This window comes from Choloepus didactylus, chromosome 12 (genome assembly GCF_015220235.1).
Source record: "Choloepus didactylus isolate mChoDid1 chromosome 12, mChoDid1.pri, whole genome shotgun sequence".
Taxonomy (NCBI): domain Eukaryota; kingdom Metazoa; phylum Chordata; class Mammalia; order Pilosa; family Megalonychidae; genus Choloepus; species Choloepus didactylus.
In genome coordinates, this window is record NC_051318.1 from 74,229,063 (window position 1) to 74,249,912 (window position 20,850).

At 33.7% G+C, this 20,850-nt stretch overlaps 1 long non-coding RNA gene across 1 annotated transcript in view; it reads right to left on the bottom strand.

The window, feature by feature from the left end:
- Nucleotides 1–20,850, bottom strand: part of LOC119506987 — a 96,113-nt gene that overhangs the window by 20,447 nt on the left and 54,816 nt on the right. Inside the window, exon 3 of the long non-coding RNA XR_005211085.1 lies at nucleotides 3,947–3,976. This is a non-coding gene — a long non-coding RNA (uncharacterized LOC119506987). The remainder of the gene's footprint in view (nucleotides 1–3,946; nucleotides 3,977–20,850) is intronic.

The following is a 20,850-nucleotide window of genomic DNA, read 5'->3' on the forward strand; positions in this document are numbered from 1 at the left end:
AGGTAATAAAAGAAAACTGAACAAATGGAAGGATATTTCATGTTCAAGGGTTGGAAGGCTAAATATCATTAAGACGTCAATTCTAAATGAAATGAGTTACAAATTTAATGCAATCTCAAACAAAATTCTAATAGCCTACTTTGCAGAAGTGAAAAAGTCAATTATCAAATTTATTTGGAAGAGTAAGGGGCCCATAATAGCCAAAACCAACTTGAAAAAGAAGAACAAAGTTGGAGGACACAGACTTCCTGACTTAAAGCATTATTAGAAACCTACAGTGGTCAAAATCACATAGTATTGGCATTTGATCCCAAATGCATAAAATGTAATGATAAATCAGTGCTTTTGGACTCATATGGTATAAATATGTAATTTATGACAAAACTACATAAAGGTGGGGGGATGGAAGGCTATAGGAACATAATTTGTGTCAACTACTGAAGTAAAGTCTTATCATAACAAATGAGAGTGTTATGGATGTAAGACATTAAACTTAAGCCTCATGGTAACTCATGGTAAAGAAAATATCAGAGAATATGCGAGTTCTTAAAGGCAGAAATAAGAGTACAGATTTCCCAGGGCAAGGAACAAGGAGAATAGAGAGTTAATGCATAATGGGTGTAGAGTTTTGTTTGGGGAAATGAGAAAATTTTAGTAATGGAAGTTGGTGAGGGTAATGCAATGCTGTGAATATGATTAATCACATTGAATATTATGTTTGCGAGCGGCTGAGATGGGAATGTTTATGTAGTATATACATTCCCACAATTAAAAAAAAAAAACAGAAAGAGCAAGAAAAGTGATAATGCCAATTAAATGCAATACATGAACCTAGATGGGATCTAGCAAGGGAGGTGAAAAGATTGAAAGAGACATTATTTGGAAATACGAAAAACTGGAACATCAAGAAAGCCATATATGAATATTAAATTTCTTGAACGTAAGAACTGCACTTAAGGTGGTTACATAAGGGAATGTACTTGTTCTTAGGAAATGTACATGGCAGTATTAAGTTTTCAGGGAGTGTGATGTATATAAATATTGTGGATTTGAAATACTAATCAGCAGCAAAATTGGTGTCTATTTATCTTGCACCCAAATGCAATCTTTTTCAGAACTGTATAAATCTGAAGTGGTGTCACCATATGTCTCCTTCCATGAGGTGGTGTGCACACGGTGGAAGAGCAGTCTCTGATGACAGACTGCCTGGGACCCTAAGCTGGCCTGGTGGTGGACTGCAGTCAAGTCATCTAAACTGTGTGGGCCTCAGGTTCCTCATCAGTAAAATACGTAGATTGATAGACTATACCTCCTAGTTCTGTGAAGAACAGTGCCTGCCACACAGGAAGTGACTCTAAAGTATTAGTTACTATTTTAAGATTAATGTTAAGCTTCAGTGGAAACTCAGGACATCTTTAATTCTTAAGAAGTTTTACTTAAAATCTGATACATTATTTACTCCAAAAGAAGAATGAAATCAGCAAAAAGAACTATCCCTCCTTGTCGCTCATCTCCAAAAGCACGGATAATCAAGGGAAATATTCAAGGCAGAATCACAAATTCCATCCAGTAACTTAATGCAGTTGTTAATTAACATAAGTATAATTTACCTTTTTGGTTGTAACTTTGAGTTTCTGAAAATACTCTTTTCTGAGTAACATAGGTGATGATTCCAATATGTGTATCTTTATGCTAATTAATATTCAGAGAGACTATAATGATTATTGTCACCTATTGAATGGCTCATTGAATTTAGTATCCACATAGTTTCCTTTTCTGCATTTCCATGAGAAAAAAAATAATAAAGTCTGGTAATAAAAATTAGAGAATATGCAGAAATGATGACAGGCCAGCTGTGCACTCTGCATGGGTTTAAAGTATTGTATGAGCTCAAGTTTGTATTTCAGGTATTCTGCATCACATTTATATTAAACATTTACTCACCTTAGAGTAATTAAATAAAAGTTTGAAGTTTTTACTTTTACTATACGCTCTAACAATAAATGAATATAACCCTTTTTCAAATAATTATTTTATGTTAAAAATTAGATTTTCAAAACAAGGAATGTGCCTTTTTCTCAACAAAGAAATGTAGATATCCGTGGCTTAATTTGACTTTGAACTTGAACATGAATTTCTTGAGCAATAAAAGATCTCAAACACTGTCTTTTTGTTTATTAAAAGTGAAAAGGTTGGCAAACCATGTCCTGTGGGCCAAATCCAGCCCACTGCCTGTTTTTATAAATGAAGTTTTATTGGAACAGTGACTCATTTTTTCCTGCATATTGTCAATGACTACTTCCATGCTACAATATCAGATGTAGCAAAGACAGTCTGGTCTAAAATATTTACTCTCATGCCCTTTACAGACAAAGCTTAGAAGGTAGACTGTTTTTTTTTTTTTTTTTTTTTTGACATACTTGAGACTTTTTTTAGTTTATTCCAATCAACCATAATTTTTCCTGGATATGTAATACCTGGGTTATACAATACCCTAACTAAATCTGTTCAAGTACATATTTTTCCCTAATTTATTATCCAAAATGCAAAGTGATCATGGTATCTGTCTCCTTAAAAACATTCAATGGCTTTTGATGGGGTTTAGAATAAAGTTAAAATTCTTTGCCTCTGTCTGTAAGTCCTACATGATTTTGTCCTTCCAACCTCCAAGTCTTGTTTTGCACTGTGCTCTCCTTCTTTTTTTTCTCCAGCCATGCTCTCCTTCATTACCCACACCACTTTCTCTGCCTGCTCCTTTGTCTTCATCTACTTCCTCCCTTTTTAACTTCTTTTTACTCTTCATACACCACAGGTCATTCTTTTCTTCATCATCCATTAGGTCCCCACTTACAGTACTGTTTAACTCTCTTTAGTAGCATTTATCAAAAATGACATTACGCTTTTGTTCATTTTGTAGTAGTATTAAGCATATTTACCACAGTAAAATTAAATTACATAAAGGCAGACTACTTACCTCAACACTGTAACCTTAATATTTAGTAATGTGGTGGGCACAAGGTACCCAACATAAATATTTACTGACTGAAGAAATAGATAATAAATTTTGCATTTATAAATTAACAAAGTAACCTGACAACTTTTAAATATATGGAAAATAACCAAAGCATATCATTCCTTTGATTATTTTTCAGGAAAATTAACTTTGAAGATAAGTGTTTGAGATAATCTAAATGTGAAAATTAAATATTATTTGAAGTAAAATTAACTGAAACAAAATACAGTAGGTAACATTAATGTTTTTCACAAATATCTAAAAGAAAGAAAAGAAGCATCAGGAACTGTGTCTCTAGGCTCATGTCTAGGTAATTATTCAGCCAAAATATTGATTTATCATTCAAGAAAAATAAAAAATAATTATGTCAAACAATTTGATAACACAGGGTTATCTGATTATACATTGTAACTTCTGCAGTAGAAAGGGCTTTTGAAGAAATTTGAGGGCTCTTACCCAAGTTACTTTAGATATGTTATTTTTTATATATAGGTCCTTAAACTAGAAGATGATGTCAAGAAGTCCCAGTATATGATGGTAATTTAAAATTAAAAACCAGGGTTTCCTACATGAAGAATTACCAGTAGCAGGTAAGGAAAGAAAAAGGCACAACTTCAGGGCTTGGCCTTTAAAAATGGCTGCTGGAAATGAATAGAGAAAGCATCTGGTACAGCCTGGTGAAGCTACCAAGGTGTCTTGCCAACATCACCCTCCCCTTGCACGTTCATTCCTACCTGGACGGAATGTTTGGCAAAAAATTTAGTGAACATAATCCTGAAAAACTTCACTAATACTTCATAATTTTTATTCTAAATGTACATTTTATCATCCCATGGGAAAATCACAATTAACCCTTAAAAGTAAAAGCCATTTCATATAACCCCTGTAACTCAGGAGAAGTTGCTAATCAAAAAATGAAGCATAAAGACTCACCATTTTGGAATTTTCTGTGCTTGAAAGAGTCTGAAAGAAAGAATGGCAATAATCACTTCAGTCTAGTTTTCTTGAGGATTAAACAGAATTTGACATACTAGAATAAAAAAAAAATCCCCAAACAGTAGCAGATTATTAAGCTGGTTATACTGGAAGAAAAAAGAATAAAACAACTGAAGTTGCAGTTTGGGGGTGGGGAGCAGGTAGTGTGTAGTTACTACAATTCTTTTGCTTCATTCTGACAGACTTTTTTACTTGTGAGAGAAAGGAGTCTACTCTTGATAGTGTGCTTATCATGAATGTATTTTCTCTGTTGTGGGTGTGAAAGCTGAGAAAACATGGTAGACAATTCTTGTGTACAACCCAGAAGGAATTAGAAGTCTGTACAAAGCAGATTTGAATCTCTATATGTTACATACCAGGGGTATCATCTTAAGCTGTGTACTTGACTTCTCTCAGTCACAGTTTCCCGTTTCATGCCCCTCCTCCCCCAGCCTGTTCTCTGCCCCAGCACAACATACGCAACACATATTATAAATATGTGATTAGAGTTTTAGAATGACATCAAATTTGAAGCAGTGAGTTTCATGCCTAGTTTCTTTTATATCACGCCTCTCTTTTTTGCATTATGTTGTCATGGCATTTGAGGATAAAATTCTTGTTTCAGATGATGCTTATATGAAAACCAATTAGAAATGGTTATTTATAAAGAGAATTTTATCACCATTTTATATATATATATATATAATGAGCAATATTTTCATAGTTAAGAATGAATTTATTCTTCCTGTGTTCTCCAAATTTGCAGGCTTTATTGACGACAGCTACAGAAAAAGACCTGATATCACTCAAGTTCCGTCTTATGCACGTATTATTTGTTTACATTGAATATTGAAAATTAGTATTTTCTTATAACTTAGTTTTACTCTGGGGTTTCATTTTTAACTATTTTGTGCAAAAAGATTGATAATGGTTACCTATTTTGGAATGGAAATGTGTAAACATAGAAATGATGGCCATCTAAACATATGTCTAGAAACAATAAAATACTAAGTAATTCAGATAAAAATTTACAATTTGTCTTTGTAGATAAAATAATAATTCATTTTTCTACATAAAACAAAGTGCGCAGTTACTCTCTCCTATTTTGTGACTCATATTGCTAGAAATTTTTTTATTAGAAATACATGGAATAGTACAGAAAAACAGATTACTATAAACCAAAGTTTCATGTCTAGTTTCTTTTACATCATGCTAAGAATTTTGTGCCTTTATACCCCTAATACGAGAATTTTTGACTTTTGCACACAGAATAGACTTGTGAGATAATGGCTTAGCCAACTGACATTGACATTTTCAGTTAAGATTGTTGTAGCCTAAAAGCCAAACTGCATTCATTATTATAGTAGTTCTATTAAGAGACATATTTCTGCTGTACCACAATATTAAATCTCACTTGAGTTTCTATTACTACAATATTGAAAAGGAAAGGTCCTACTTCTATTAGATTGGATATACATTTACAAAAGTATGTCTCATCCAGAAGAAATGGGAGAATGAACTAAAATTTTTAAGTGGAAGCTTTTATGTAATTTTACCAATGAGTATTACATTCCAAACATGAATGAATATTAGGGATTTACTTCCCTCACTTTAGGATGAGTTAGCTGAACTGTAGAGAATATTTTGAAGTTTTTGCTCCAAATGTATGATATCATTAGGTTCTACAAAGAGGATGGCCATGGGGCATTAAACAACAGATTCCATATGCGGTATATTAATTAGGTAATCTCCATGGTGAGTTGTCTCCAAATTATAATGTTCTCCCAACTCTGAAGACACACCGTTTTTCAAGATGATCCACTGGGAATTGGGAAGCCCTTAGTGATATCTATTTCTATTATTTCTGTAAACTGTAAGGATATTTAACTTTACAACATTTTTATAAAGTTGGACAGAGGTGTTCCCCATCAGTAAATTTGCTAGACTGTCATGGTTCACCCCCATTATTGGAGGAAGCTTTAGTTTGAAGAGGAAATGTGATAATTGGTGAAGTTGGCAGGGTTACTGTCTCTCACTTTCAGAAGATTTGAAAGGAGAATTTTGGATGATATTATTTTAATTCAATTAAACTCACCTTCCACAAGTAAACAAACGATTTTTTAAAAGATTACTAAAAATAAGTCACCATTCAAAGATGAGAACAAAGCAAAACTTACCAAGAAAATGGCAGAGCTGTAACTTCTATTCTGATTAGATCTCTTAGCCTCTATAAAAGACTAAACAGTGATAGACTCAACTAAGATGAAAAAAAAAAAAAACCACACAGTTGAAAATGAAAGTGAAATTATGTGAAATGTAGACTTAGATCCATTGGCATTGATGATGAACCGTGCCTAACATATATTCTGTCTTGAGATATTAGATGATACTGAGAATTGCTCAAATAATAAAATTTTAAAAACATTTGAAATATGAAGGCCACCTACACATTTTGTTTCTGCAATGATTAAAGCCATGTGAAACTCAATCCAAAATTTAAAAAAAAGTGCAGTAAATAGCTAAACAGGAAAAGAATGCCACTAATTACACTAATTTCACCTATATATCTTGGAGCTACTTTTGTGGCTTCTTACTTATAAGCAAAAGAAAGACACTTCTTATTTTTCCTGATTAAAACAAAAACATTTCTTATTTTTCCTGATTAAAACAAAAATGCCTGAACAAATACTTGGAAAATAATATGGCAGGAAAAATAGCATTTATTTTTCATCAAATACAATTTTTGGAAGATACATAGAAACCATCTTTGATGTTTGGAAGATCAAGTGTTAAATTGAGATTTTTAACATCAGAAATTTGTCATAGTTTTGGATGGAAGTACAGATGTTCCAGCTTATCAGACCATGGTATTTAAAAAATTCTGTGCCAATAAGAAAGTACATGAAGAAATAACTTTTTAGGAGTTTCACTAAATTAAAGATACATTGGGAAAGATGTACACCTAACAATGAATGACTTCTTCAAAAAAATCAATGTTTTGTGGAAAAACCAAATGTGCATAATTATAGAGGGGAAAAAAGCATGTTTGACCATAATTTTTTAAAAAACATAGTAATGTTATATAAGTAGTCACTTGAAAAGTAGAGAGTATGGCAAAAGCAAACAGCTTTTCTCTTTTTAGGAAAATAAATTGTTTTTTGTTTTGTTTATCTTTTTTTTAGAATACAAGTATTTTCCCCATTAATTCTGAAAGTATCGTGACTTATTATTGATGAAATTGTTCATTACAAGCTGACTGCTTCCTTCTATTATGTTGTTTATAAATATATAGATATGTATGTATTTATGTAAAACTGCAAGACTATAAAAGTCTGGTAATACAGAAGTTATTATAAATTCCTGGCTCTGTGTTTTATTTCCTATGTGAAGTAGGGTAAGTCATTTAGCATTTCAAAATCTTTATTTTCTCATTTGTAAAACTGGAATAATGCTACTTATATCTTTCATGGGTTTGCCAAAGGAATGAAATAAAAACTGTAAATAATGAAGCTTTGTTAACAGTAAAATGATACACAAATATGGATGAATGTATGATTGATGAATAAACAAATGAAAGGATGTAAAAATGACTGACAAACTCTCCACACGAACAAATTAGTGACTTTATCGAATGGCCCTGAGTCTGAAATTCCTGTCACCTTGGGACACCTAAGATTACATGGTTGACCTTGAAGGCTTTTTTTGTTTGATGTTTTCAAAATGGAGGCTACAAATACAGAATCGCCATCCTTTCTAGGTTTCATCCTCCTTTTTGATCAGTTGCCTCCAAATCTGAAACTGAAAGTCAACCATGGCTCATCTAGCTTCTGACATAACGAATTTAAATCCACAAAGACCTCAGCACCCTTTTCTTCCATTACCATTAACCCACATATTTAGGCAATTTGTTCATTGACCTGATTATTTTTTAAAAATTTAGGTAGTATATGTGTGATTTTTAGTCCGCAAGTGTAGAATTTCATTGGTCCACTTAATTGCAAGTATTATCAATTTCTCTTGTCTCCATGTATTGCATATATTAGTCTACTAATAAAGGTACATTTGAATGGGTCTTCTAATTCCTTCTTCCCCCAAAGCTTCTCTTCTTATAATTTTAATGATACATAAATTCTCCATTTTAGAAAATAAAATACATATAAATATTTTTATCTATCCCTGTTTTATCAACATTTATTTTTGGGAATTATCAAAGTTTCACATGAAACCAGACAGGACTGTGCATCTGCTGAAAAACAAATAGAGACCTAATACACTGCTTGGAATCTAGGTGACTTCCTAACTTTGTCTGGGGTTGTTATATGCCTTCCTTATGAAAATGCCCAAGTATTTACAAGCACAATCACATAGATACAGTAGGACTATTACATACATATTCAATTGCATTGAAATTAATTTAATGCTTTTATAAATACTGTTTCTTCATTTGTTAAGAACACAAATGACTTGAAAATGCTTTCTTGTCTTTTTAAATGTTTCTATTTACATTTGAAATATAATTTACTCACAAACAGCATCTAACATATTCAACATTTAGCAGAATGTCATAGATGTTAGAATTTTCTCTGAACTAAAGAAATGAATAGTTATATCATCTTTGAAAGTAGCTGCACTTAGAATGGCTCTTCATCCTAGAGACAATCTTTCTGAGTAAGCATAAAGGATCTAAGTATTTTATCTTTATACTTGAGGATTGTTCTGCTTGGATTATATGTGAGGCAGATATGGAATGTGGTCAGAATGACAATGAAAGTTAGTTTATATTCTTATTCCTGTGTTATGAATCAATCTTGATAAGTTTTCTTGTTGGGTTTATGAACAGAATTAATTGTCTTTCCTGGAAATACCACTGATAGTATACTAAGGTTCACACTTGTTAGCAAAATGAGTCAAATATTTTAAACTTCATAAAACAAATAAGCAAGTTTCCCTGGCTTCTCTATGTTTTGTTTATATATGTGTGGTTGTCTGTTATGCATATATATGTGTGTGCACGTGTATATTTATATGTATAAGTGTGCATATCTATGTGTGTATATATATATATACACATAGTTATAAATTGAAATATGTGGTTTATAGTATGTTTTCTAGAGAGAATAGTATTTCACTTCTGTGGAAATTTTGCTCCAATTTAGATTGAATTCTCATTTTTTTGTCTATGCCACAAAATAATTTACTGATGCAGCTGCTATCATAGATACTTTTGTCATAGTTTTAGTTTTAAGCATTTCTTCAAATATCTTGGCATAATTAGTCTGCATTACCATATCTCATTTCACCAGGGTTCTTGGACCAGGAGTTAGCACATTTTCTTATAAACCAAACCTCTTCTGGTTAACTGGGTAGCATTATACAGGTTTTACTACTGCCACTGTATGAGATAATGCTTGCCTTCTTAAACAAATACTGTATATTGAATTTGTAGAGAAATGGTATTTTAATTAAGAAAAAGAAGAAAGGAATTCTTTGAGCAGGAGTGCAGGGAAAGTGTATCCATATACATTGTTGTTATATGTTTCAACTTTTTCATTCAGCTTCCAACTTTTAGAAGTTTACATGAGCAGAAAAAAGCCTCGGCAACTGAAAATATACTCTGAGTTGCATTCCTCTAAAGCAGTAGGAACTACCACTATTTATAAAAAATGTATTGCTTCAGTTCATGGATGCAGGAAGGCCTTGATTTACAAATACATGAATTACAAGCAGTTACAGTCCTCTGCTCTCTCCACACCATCTCCAATACCCTGGTGCAACAGTATCACTTCTTACTAAAACTCCACATGTTGCCTCTATGGGAGCAATTAAGATTCCAAAAATATAACAAAACAAAATGAAAACTTGATGTCCTAAAACTCCGTAATTTTAGATTAAGCAAGTTAAGATTGTTTGAAATCAGGTAAAACATAGGTATTGGGCCCTCGCTCAGCTGGCTCACTAAAATAATTCCTATCTCAAATTTCATGAGTGTTTTTACTTTGCTTCCTTTCACTGCTTTCCCATTAAAAAACACAAATACATATATACAGATGTACATAAATACATATCTATCATCTATTATCAATATCTATACACACACATACAAATATACATATTGGGAGATAGTCTTCTCTGGGCCTTTTGTCTTTGTACAGCCTGGCTTCGCATAAAGAGCAGGCTTGCTTACTGCTTTCTATAAAATTGGCAGTTTTCTCAAGCTCTGAGTTCCTCAGCTGTGACGTAAAACCCACTATGTGCATTGAATCCATCTGCTGCCACCTTGCATCCCAATAGGAATTCAGGACAAGGAACCACCGCAATTTTGCTGTTGTTCATTATGTTTGCTCTGAGAAATAAACCATCGTGTCTGATCCATTAGTCTCTTTGTCTACATTCAGCACTTATTAGATTGTAGCTGGTTTACACCTTGCCATCCTCTGTAAATTGGGCACTTTTTCCTAACAATAAATAAAATAATTTTCAAGGTAAGCATATTGATCTATCAGTCTTCAGAAATTGCAGAAAATTACCTCCATCCTATTTAATTATTTACTTACTCACTTACTTACTTAATCATTCATTTCCCTGCCTGAGGTAATGGATGTTTTGAGAAATGATATAGTGAAAGCAAAATGTCGACACTGGAGAGGTTTTTTTATTTTAATTTTAAATTTTTCGAGCATGAAAGGTAGTCAAAATGAAGAAATTAAGGTAGCATGAGGACACTGTATCCTTGGATATTTGGGAAATCATGTATGGTATTATGTGAAAAGATACAGATAAAGATGTGAAAAGGAAAAATACGTTTTGCACACTTTAAAAATTTGCCTAAACTTAGACCTGTATCTAGGAAAAACATGAAAATAGTTGGTATTTTCTTCTTCTTCTGTGTTCTTTGTGTCAAATATTATTCCCAGGACAAAAATGATCATGTAGTTACTGCAAGTACATGTCAAATACAAGTAAAATATTTCCCAAATGTGACTAAGTTGTGCCATCTCTGTTTCAACAATCCACATTCAAATCACTATTTTCTCTCACGTGGACAAGTAAAACAGCCTCGTAACCATTCATTCTACCTTCAATCTTTCCCCTATGATGAATTCATCACACTTCAGGCAGATTGATCTTCAGAAACAAAAATGTAAATCTAACCTTATTACACTCTCGCCCCAGTAGCTTTCTACACTAGTCAAGGTAATAGACAAATGCTCACCGGGGGCTTAGCCCACCACATTGTGTGGCCTTCACAACACTTCACAGCTCACCCTTCACCACTGTCCCCCACGCTCACTAAGATCTCTGGCATTCACTGGTCCTTCAAATATACAAGTAAGTCTACTGAGGTCTCAGAGTCTTCCTCTGTTTTTGTATTAATGTCTATAGCTCCAAAAAAGTAAGGCAGGACTCAAGTGCTCTGATTTTCAAAGTATCAAAATGAAGAGGGAAAATTAAATGTCTCACTAGAGGAAAAAATAAGAAAACAGTGAATAAACACTAGTCTTGTGCAAGTGTATATGTGTGTGTTTGTCTGTCTGGTTGGTCCTTAAATTTTGTCTATCAAGAGATTTCCCCTATTCATACAGTAAGGGTTTTCTTTAAATGTTTAATTAAGAGCAAATATTCTAAATAAAATACCATAATCCAGAAACTTTAAACTATATTGTCTGATCAAAAACTAGTAGATAATAATGGTTGATGGAATGGAGTGTAAACCTTGTGTGGTGGTTTAAAGCTGTATGTATCTCAGAAAAACAAGTTCTTAAATCTAATTCTTTCCTATGGGTGTGAACCCATTGTCAAGTAGGATCTCTAGATGAAGTGATTCATTTAAGGTGTGACCCGCCTCAATCAGGATGGGACTTAATCCTATTGCTGGCATCCTTTATAAATGGAATGAATACAGAAAGAGAGAGAGAAAGCTATAGAAACAAGAAGCTGAAATCAACGAAGCTCACAAGAGAAGGGAGAGACTAGCAGATGCTGCCCTATGCTTGCCATGTGGTAGAGGAACCATGGTTTGTTGACAGCCAGTCTTTGGGAAGAAAGCATTGCCTTGATGATGCCATGATTTCGATATTTTCTCAGCTTCAAAACCGTAAGCTAATAAATTCCCATTATTCAAGCCGAGCCATTACATGGTATTTGCTTTAAGCAGCCTAGGAAACTAAAGCACGTGGAAAATAGTAAATGGAAAAAAGCTTGAGAGAAACTCTTCAGTACTTTATCCTAGTACATTGTTTCTATTTTCTAAGTTGAAAATGAGGTGACAGCACATTACTCAAATTTTGAAAGCTTCACAAATAAATCTTCACAATTAGATGATAGTAACCTATATATTGAATTACATTTTTTCTTAAAAAATGAAAACTAGGAGTTGACATATTTTTAGAAGAACAAAGGATGCCTGTTGATATTATAGGAATCTTATAGTATGCATAACAAGAAACATCAGCAACATGAAAAGTAAGTTATGCCAAATATAATAATGTCACAAATATTGGCAATTAGAAAGATCAATTTGCATATACAAAACGTGTTTATGCATGTTTGGGGCCACTTGCATGCTATGGCGACTGATACCAATATATATATATAACGTTTTAAATATTATAAGGATAAAAAAGTGGATATTACTGGAAACAGTGTTGACTTATAATGCAATATATAGTAACCACACAGGAAAGACATAAAAGCATTTTATAAGTAAATGGGTTTACAAATATAGGAATCAATGATAAAGCATACGTGATATTTTTTCTTAGTTCAAGAGACATTTAAAAATATTTTGAACTTTTTTAAGTGTAACAAAAGTATAGAAAAGTGCATAAGTTATATTGTACAGCATAATGGATTTTCACAATGATCTCATGCATGTAAACAGCACACAAATCCAAAAACCAGTATTTCTAGAACACTTGAATCAATCTTGGTTCCTTGTTCAGTTTCTACTTTCCCAAGTATAACCTCTATCCTAGCTTCTAACACTACGTTTTCTCTAGTTTTTAACTTTATGGTAGTGAAATCAAAGAGTATATATTCTTTTGTGCCTGGCATATTTCCATCAATATTTGTTTGTTATATTTGTTCTTACTGTTGCAGCAATTGATTGTTCATTATAATTGTATAATATTCCATTCTGTGAATAATTTATTTATTCATAATTGACATTTGGGCAAATTTCCAGTTTGGGTCTACAACAAATAGAGCAATTATGAGTATTCTTTTACATATATGTTGATGATTTTCATTATCTATGCATTTCTCTTAGGTATATACATTGTGCTGGTACTGCTGATTAGTATTAAATATATCTTTAATAGGTTTAATGTTTAGTAGTACTGCCAAACAACACTCCAAAATATATACAGTTTTCACTCCCACTAGCAATGCATGAAGCAGTATTTGAGAGTTGCTCCATTTACTTGTCAACAATTCTTATTTGCTTTGGCATTTATAGTCGTTCTTGTATGTACATAGTCATATATGACATTTTAACAACCTACGTGTAGAAGGTAGCCAAATGGATTGGAAATTTTTGAGCATTTATTGAAATAATCATTGTTCTCAAGCAAGTTTCATATACAAGGTGTATAACACCCAATTTTCCATTTACAATTTTCTAATTAAAGTCTGAAAAGTATGGGCTAAATATGTTCAGGTTCTCAGTTCTATTTGATCACAGAGTTTAAGTGTTACCTTTATTCATTTAATACACATTTTAACACATTTAACACATTTCCCAGGACATACCACACATTCCATGCTAGGCACTGTACAAAAGACTCTTCCGTCTGATGTGGTAGAAGTGTGTTCTTCTCCCTGTAGGATGGATCCCTCCCTCACCCTACTAGAACTTTGAACCACGATTATGAGCCAAACCTTCTCAATCTGAACAACCTCGACACTCTGATCAGGGTGTCATACCCCACACCATCTGCCACCCCCTTTGTGAGCACGCTCTTCATTCCATTTGGGTTGACTCAGTTATTCTGGCCTGCATTCTCCCTACCTCAAAACCCTCAATTCTTTACTTATGAAATGTAGAAGAAAAAATAGTGTTATCTCCCTCTACCCATTTTCCTACTTCTTTGTCTCTTCTACCTCCCCCCTACTACATTCCTTTTCCTCTTCTCCCCTTCCCCACCCCTGCGTCATTTACCTTTCCTTCCCTTCTCATCCTGAATAATTAAAGCTAAATACCGTTAGGAAGATGCAAGCAGAATGAGATAGATTTCTGTGTCCTGGCGAGGAGGGGAAAGAGGCTGTGGCCCAGAGCAGGGAAGCAGTAGACCAAGCAGAGTGAGAAGGGGAGCCTTGTTTGCAGAGTCAGAGACTGTCTACACTGGGGATGCCATCCACAGGGTGGAGGAAGATGTAGGCCAGAATGGTGCAGGGGGGCACCTCAGATGGGATGCAGAGTGCCCTCACACGGGACATGGTCCAAAGCTTTGTAATTTGCCTAAAATTAAAAGGCTGAGTGCTTAATCTCTTTGCACCACTAGTTTGTCATGGCTCTTAGTGCACACAGCAACTAAAGATTTATAAGAAACACCTCAGCCCCCAAAAATCATAATAAAAATGTGATGTTTTGTAATTGTGTTTATCTGCACAAACTACAATTAATCTTTACTTGATCATAGAAAAATTAGGTATTTTATTTAATTAAGCATTAGCAAGCATCAAAGGATTCTACTCTGGAACATAGTCCAGGAATAAAAGTTAATTTTATGCCCAAATTATCCATTCTTTTTTATTCAATTAACCCAATCTGTTAATTAGAAAATATTCCCTTTGAGTAACCATATTACATGATTGCCTAGCCTTGACTTTAAATATTCTTAATAAAGTAAACATGTCTGAAAGGTTCCTCAACATTTATACAGTACACAAACTCGAATATAAATCACAAAATCGAATCTCCAAGAATGAAATTCCATAAAAAATTGAATTCTTGGAGCACAGTGTAAACAACAAATTGTCTTTAAAATGTCTATAGTCTATATTTTATATCTCTTTTATGTGAAAATGAAATTAAAAAATAAAAAAGACAAGAAAAAAAAACTCTCTGTAATGAGTAATGTAACTTTCCTACTCAAAATAAAAATATCTATAACATATTTGCATTGTCACACCTCAGAAAAATCACTGAAGACACAAAAACAGTATATTTAATAAAGAATTTCAAGTTAAGTTTAACACAGTTTAGCTCCAAGAGCCTGAATTTGCCATGTTTTGAAGAAAACTTAAGACTTTAAAGTTAAGATAGAGAATCTGAAAACTTTTTAAAGACACTGTGCTGGCTTGGATATATTATGACCCCTAGAAAAGCCATGTTCTTTAATGCAATCTTGTGGGGGTAGAACTTATTAGTCTTTTGATAAAGGTGGAATATTTTGATTGTTTCATGGAGAGGTGACTCACTCAACTGTGGGTAATACCTTTGATTAGATTATTTCCATGGAGGTGTTACCCTGTCCATTCAGTGTATGTCTTGTTTAGTTCACTAGAGCACTTAAGAGAGCTGAAGGGCTGACACAGATGCTTGCTGATGCTTGAAGATGCAGACAGAAGGACATTTGGAGATGCTAAGCTAAGAGATGAAGCCCAGAGTTTGCCCTGGAGAAGCTAAGTGAGGCCCCCCCAGATGCTTAGAGAGACTCACCCTGGGAGAAAGAAGCAAGAAGGCACAGGAGCTGAGAGAGGAGTGAAGGCAGAAGCCCAGAGACACTTTGGAGAAAGCCATTTTGAAACACAACTCGGGAGCAAAGGACCAATAGACACCAGCCACATGTCTTCCCAGCTGACAGAGGTGTTCTGAATGCCATTGGTCATTCTTCAGTGACGGTATCCTCATGTTGATGCCTTAGTTTGGTCATTTTTATGGCCTAAGAACTGTAAATTTGAAACCATAAATCCCCTTTATAAAAGGCAATCCATTTGTGGTATATTGCATTATGGCAGCTATAGCAAACTGGAACAGACACTAAGACTTATTGATACTTCCTCTGAATGTAGACATTCACACCATTAGAAAAATCAATATTTACCTAGATTTGCAAGAGAGATAATTATGTGACCTTAAATTGATATGTTATTCTAAATTCTAGTTCCTCCCTCAATTTTCATGGGCCCATTTATGGTTGTGCATTTAAATAAATACTTATGTGTGAAAGGAAACCATTTCATAAAAATCTACATTTTACTATACTTGACATATCTGAATTAATAACAGATGGATTGTAAAGAGGAATGATATGACTATTAGATAAAAATAAATATTGCACATGAGAACACTGTTTTTTAGCATATTCCCTTCATGGAAAACATTTTACAGACATACACACACATCTCTACACACACAATTTTTTATGATGTACATGGGCAGAGGGCAGCACCCTTTTTCTATTTGGTCCATTATCCATATGAGTAAAATATCAAATGAATTGAGGAGGGAATAAGGTTTATAGAGAACTATAAGGTCTATAATGATGTCTCAGATGAATAGTGACTGGATCTGTTTGTTGGTAAAGGGACTCACTGGCACACTGACACACTTTTTTTTTCTTTATTTCAGGTGATTCCCTTGGGAAGAAAAGTAAGTGGGAGAAAGAAGTGAGCAACAGGGAAAGGAGAGATGGCAGTCCATGGGACAAATCTGATGGGATTTTACTGCTTGTCTGTAATCCTATGGTCATGCTTTTTTTTCTAAAGGGCTTGTCCCAGGGAATGAGTGAGCAAAGTGCCCTGATGAGGATTTATCTGTAGGGTCTTGGGAAAGGTCAAAACTATCTTGATGCTTTTGAGAACAGGCTTGTAAAGCTGATTAGACTTGTAGTCAAATAATAATGAGACAAAGCTTTAGTTTTCAAGGGCAAGACCAGAAAAAAAAAAAAAAAAAAAAAAAACAAAAAAACAAGTGGCAATGTAGGTAAGTGAAGTAAATAGAGGGCATTTGATTACAAAAAACAAAAAACAAAAAAACAAACTCTTGCTGCCTAGGACTTCTTGGTGTAGAAATGTTGGCTTCTACATTGTATTTATGATGAAATGTTTCATATTTAATGTGTTCTATATGTTTTTTATAAAATTAAGGGTGGTACACTGCCTCCCTGAGTGTCAATAAGTTATGCTACTAGCACCACCTACCAAATTTATGGTTGGCTTGTAAGTGTGATATAGGGTCTTCATGGTTGCATAGGAATAAAGAACCTTTGCTAAAGAGCCTGTATTTTGTCAAATCTTTGGGATTTTTGCCAATCTGAAAGATGAGAAATGGCATCTAATAATTTTCAAAGAAATTTTTGCATCTGTTTTCATGAGGGATATTTCTCTGCAGTTTCATTATCTTGCAATGAACATGTCTGTTTTGGTATCAGGGTTATACTAACCTCATAAAATAAATTGGGAATTGTTCTTTGGTCCTCTGTTTTCTGAGTTTGTGTTAACTTGCCTATTATTTCTTTCTTAAATAATTCTTAAATATTTCTCCATTTCAACAATTTGTCAAAGGTATTTAAGAAATTAAATACTTAAAATTGTATACGGATCTGGTGGTTTGTAGGTGTATGTACCTCAGAAAAGCATGTTCTTAAACTTAACCTATTCCTGTGGGTGTGAACCCATTTTAGTAGGAACTTTTGATGAGGTTACTTCAAAAGTCGAGGTGTGGCTTGACTCAATCAGGTTGGGTCTTAATCCTATTCCTGGAGTCCTTTATAAGCAGAATAAAATTCAGACAGAAAGAGAAAAAAACCACAAGAAGCAAGAAATTGAATGCCAACAGAATGCAGAAGGGAAGGGAGAAGACAGGAGAGGCTGCCACATGCATTGCTGTGTGATAGAGGCAAGGATCACCACCAGCCAGCACCAGAATTTCAGTCTTTAGGAAGAAAGCATTGCCTTGATGATTTGATTTGGACTTTATCCTAGCTTCAAAATTAGTGAGCCATTAAATTCTCATTGTTTAAGCCAACCCATTTCATGGTATTGGCTTGAGCAACCAAGGAAACTAAAACAGTGTGTGTTCAGAATCTTTTATATCTTCTTATGTCAGTTTTGGTAAGTCGTGTTCTTAAAAACTTCGCCTATTTCATATTATCAATTTCTTGGTGTAACATCGTTCATTATTTTCCTTTTACTATCTTGCAGCTTCTGTAGTGATGCTCTTTTTTTATTCTCTATTGTTAATTTGTGTTTTTTCTTCTTTTTTCATCGTTCCTTTTCAAGGAAACTACTTTTGGTATTAGTAACTATTCTCTTCTGTTTGCCAGTTAGGTTTTACTGATTTCTATTTTTGGTCTTTATTTTCCTTCCTTTATTCATTTAATACACATTTTAACACATTTAACACATCTCCCGTTACTTTGAGTTTAATTTGTCCTACTCTTCCTAGCTTCCTATCATGACATATTTATGCTTGATTTTAAAACTTTCTTCTCCTACCATATGGCAATTAAAGCTGTAAATTTTCCTGTATATTTTGGTTTATCTGAGTATCACAAATTTTGATTTGCTGTGTCTTACTTTTATTTTTATTATTATTTTATACACATGCTTGTGATTTCTTCCTTGACCCACGGATTATTTAAAAGTATTTTGTTAAATTTACAAACATTTGGATTTTTTTCTAGACAAATTATTGTTGTTGATTGCTAACTTAATTCCATTGTGATCAGAAAACATACCCTGCATGACTTCAATCCTTTAAAATTACTGGAGTTATTGTACGGCCCAGCAGATGGTCTAGCTTAGTAATTTTAAACTTGAACTTGAACACATACACTTGAAAAAGAATTGTATTTTGCAATTATTTGTAATAATTTTCTGTAAATATCCATCAGGTCAACTTAATTGATACGTTTGTTCCAAATTTCCGTATCATTACCGATTTTCTGTCTCATTTGTTATATCAATTATTAAGAGGGGGATTATTGAAATTTTCAACTATAGTTATGGACTTGTCTATTTCTCTCTTTAGTGCTGCAAATTTTGCTTCATATATTATGACGATCTCTTATTAGGTGAATACATGAAGGATGTTTTATTTTCTTGATAAATTGACCTTTTTGTCATTAGGACACGTCCCTCTTTATTTCAGATAAATAGTCTTTGTCCTGAAGTTCTTCAACGTTCCATATGCCTTCTATTTCCATAGTATGCATTTTTACACCTTCTTCTCTTAAAAAAAATCTGTGTTGTTATATTTAAATTGTATCCCTTTTAAAGCATTCTGCTGGGTTTTCCTCATTCATCCTGGCTGCTAAACTCCGTCTCTTAATTAGATTTAGTCAATTTACATATAATGTGGTTATTCATATAACTGAATTTATATTTACTATATGGCTATTTGTTTTCTTTATGTCCATTTTATCTTTGTACCTTTAATTTTCATTCCTTCCTACTTTTGCATTAATAAAATGCTTTTTCATTGTTTTTGGTTTATTGGTTGTCATTCTTTTTATTTTACACAGCATCCTGCCTGTGTTCTGTCTCAGAAAATAAATTAATTTATTCTTAGATACTATAATATATCTGGTTCTGTGAGAAACAGATTCAGAGAGAGATCTGTGTGCAGGAAATTTATTAAATAGTGCCCCTGTAACAATACTTGGTGGGGGACAGGGAGTAAAGGATACAGAACTGGAAGATAGAGGTTGAAAGGAAGTTGAACTGCAGAACAGTCACAAGAAAGGCTGCAGTGAATCCCGTAGGGAGTTCAAGAGTTGGTTTGGCTTTCAGAGTTGTGCTACATGAGGCTGAAGAGCTTGGCCTTTAAACCTTTGCGCCAAACAGACTCTGGATGAGAGCTGCCTTTAAAAATGGGACGTGACCTTGGGCCAGGTGGCTCTCTTCAGTTTAGACGATTCCCAGTAGGGGATTAAGCTGCAAGCTATCAATATTCTACCAGCTGGAGGCCCATACAGCTGTCAACTCTTCGAGAAGCGAATGGAATGGCAAATTTCACGGTTGAGACAGAGGAAGTACAAGATCAGCCTGGAAAATATTTTCATTGTAGAAAGCTAGGAAGTGCTCAGAGAATGATAGGAACATGTCAGAAGGCAACAGAATCTAAGTTGAAGCCCCACTATCCAAATAGGGGCAATTTGAGCATTAAAATACACGATTATAGTAAAGGATTATAACTCATCAAATAAAAGAAAGAAACCATTTTTATAATTTGGTCACAATGAGCATCAATAATATGTAAAATTGAAATCATGCACTCATAGACTATAATCAGAAGAAATCAGTATCGTGCTATTTCTGATAAAAAATATTTAACTGAGATTAATCTTAGGGAAATACCAGACCATCCCAAATTAAAAGAAACTCCTTAAAATAACAGGCTTATCATCTTCAAAATTATCAAATGTACACTTGCATCCGTGGTGGTGAATTTCTATTAAAAGATTCCTGGTAAAAACAAAATCAATTAATTCACCCACACACACAAACTATAATGGAAAAGGTTTCAAATTAATTTGAAATGTTTACATTTTCCCTGATGGTCATGTCTCTTTATATCCTGGTGTATTTGCTCATGTTTTCTTTCTGCCACTCTCCGACAAGCTATGCTTCTCTTCTTTCATGGCTCAACTTAAATGCTACCTCTGAAATGTTTTCTGAGTGAGTAACATTTCTCCACTTCCTGTGTGTCTGTATCCTCTGCATAGTTCACTACGAAGTATAATATTTGTTCACACATGGTCAGCCTTGAGCATGGGAATCATATTTAATTTGCTCTAATTTCCTCAGTGCCTAGACCAGTGTCTAACCTGAAGGAGACACTCAGTAGATGTTTGCTGAATGATTGAAATAGGTGCTTTATGAAATGATACATTTAGTGGATTTGTAAAGGTTCA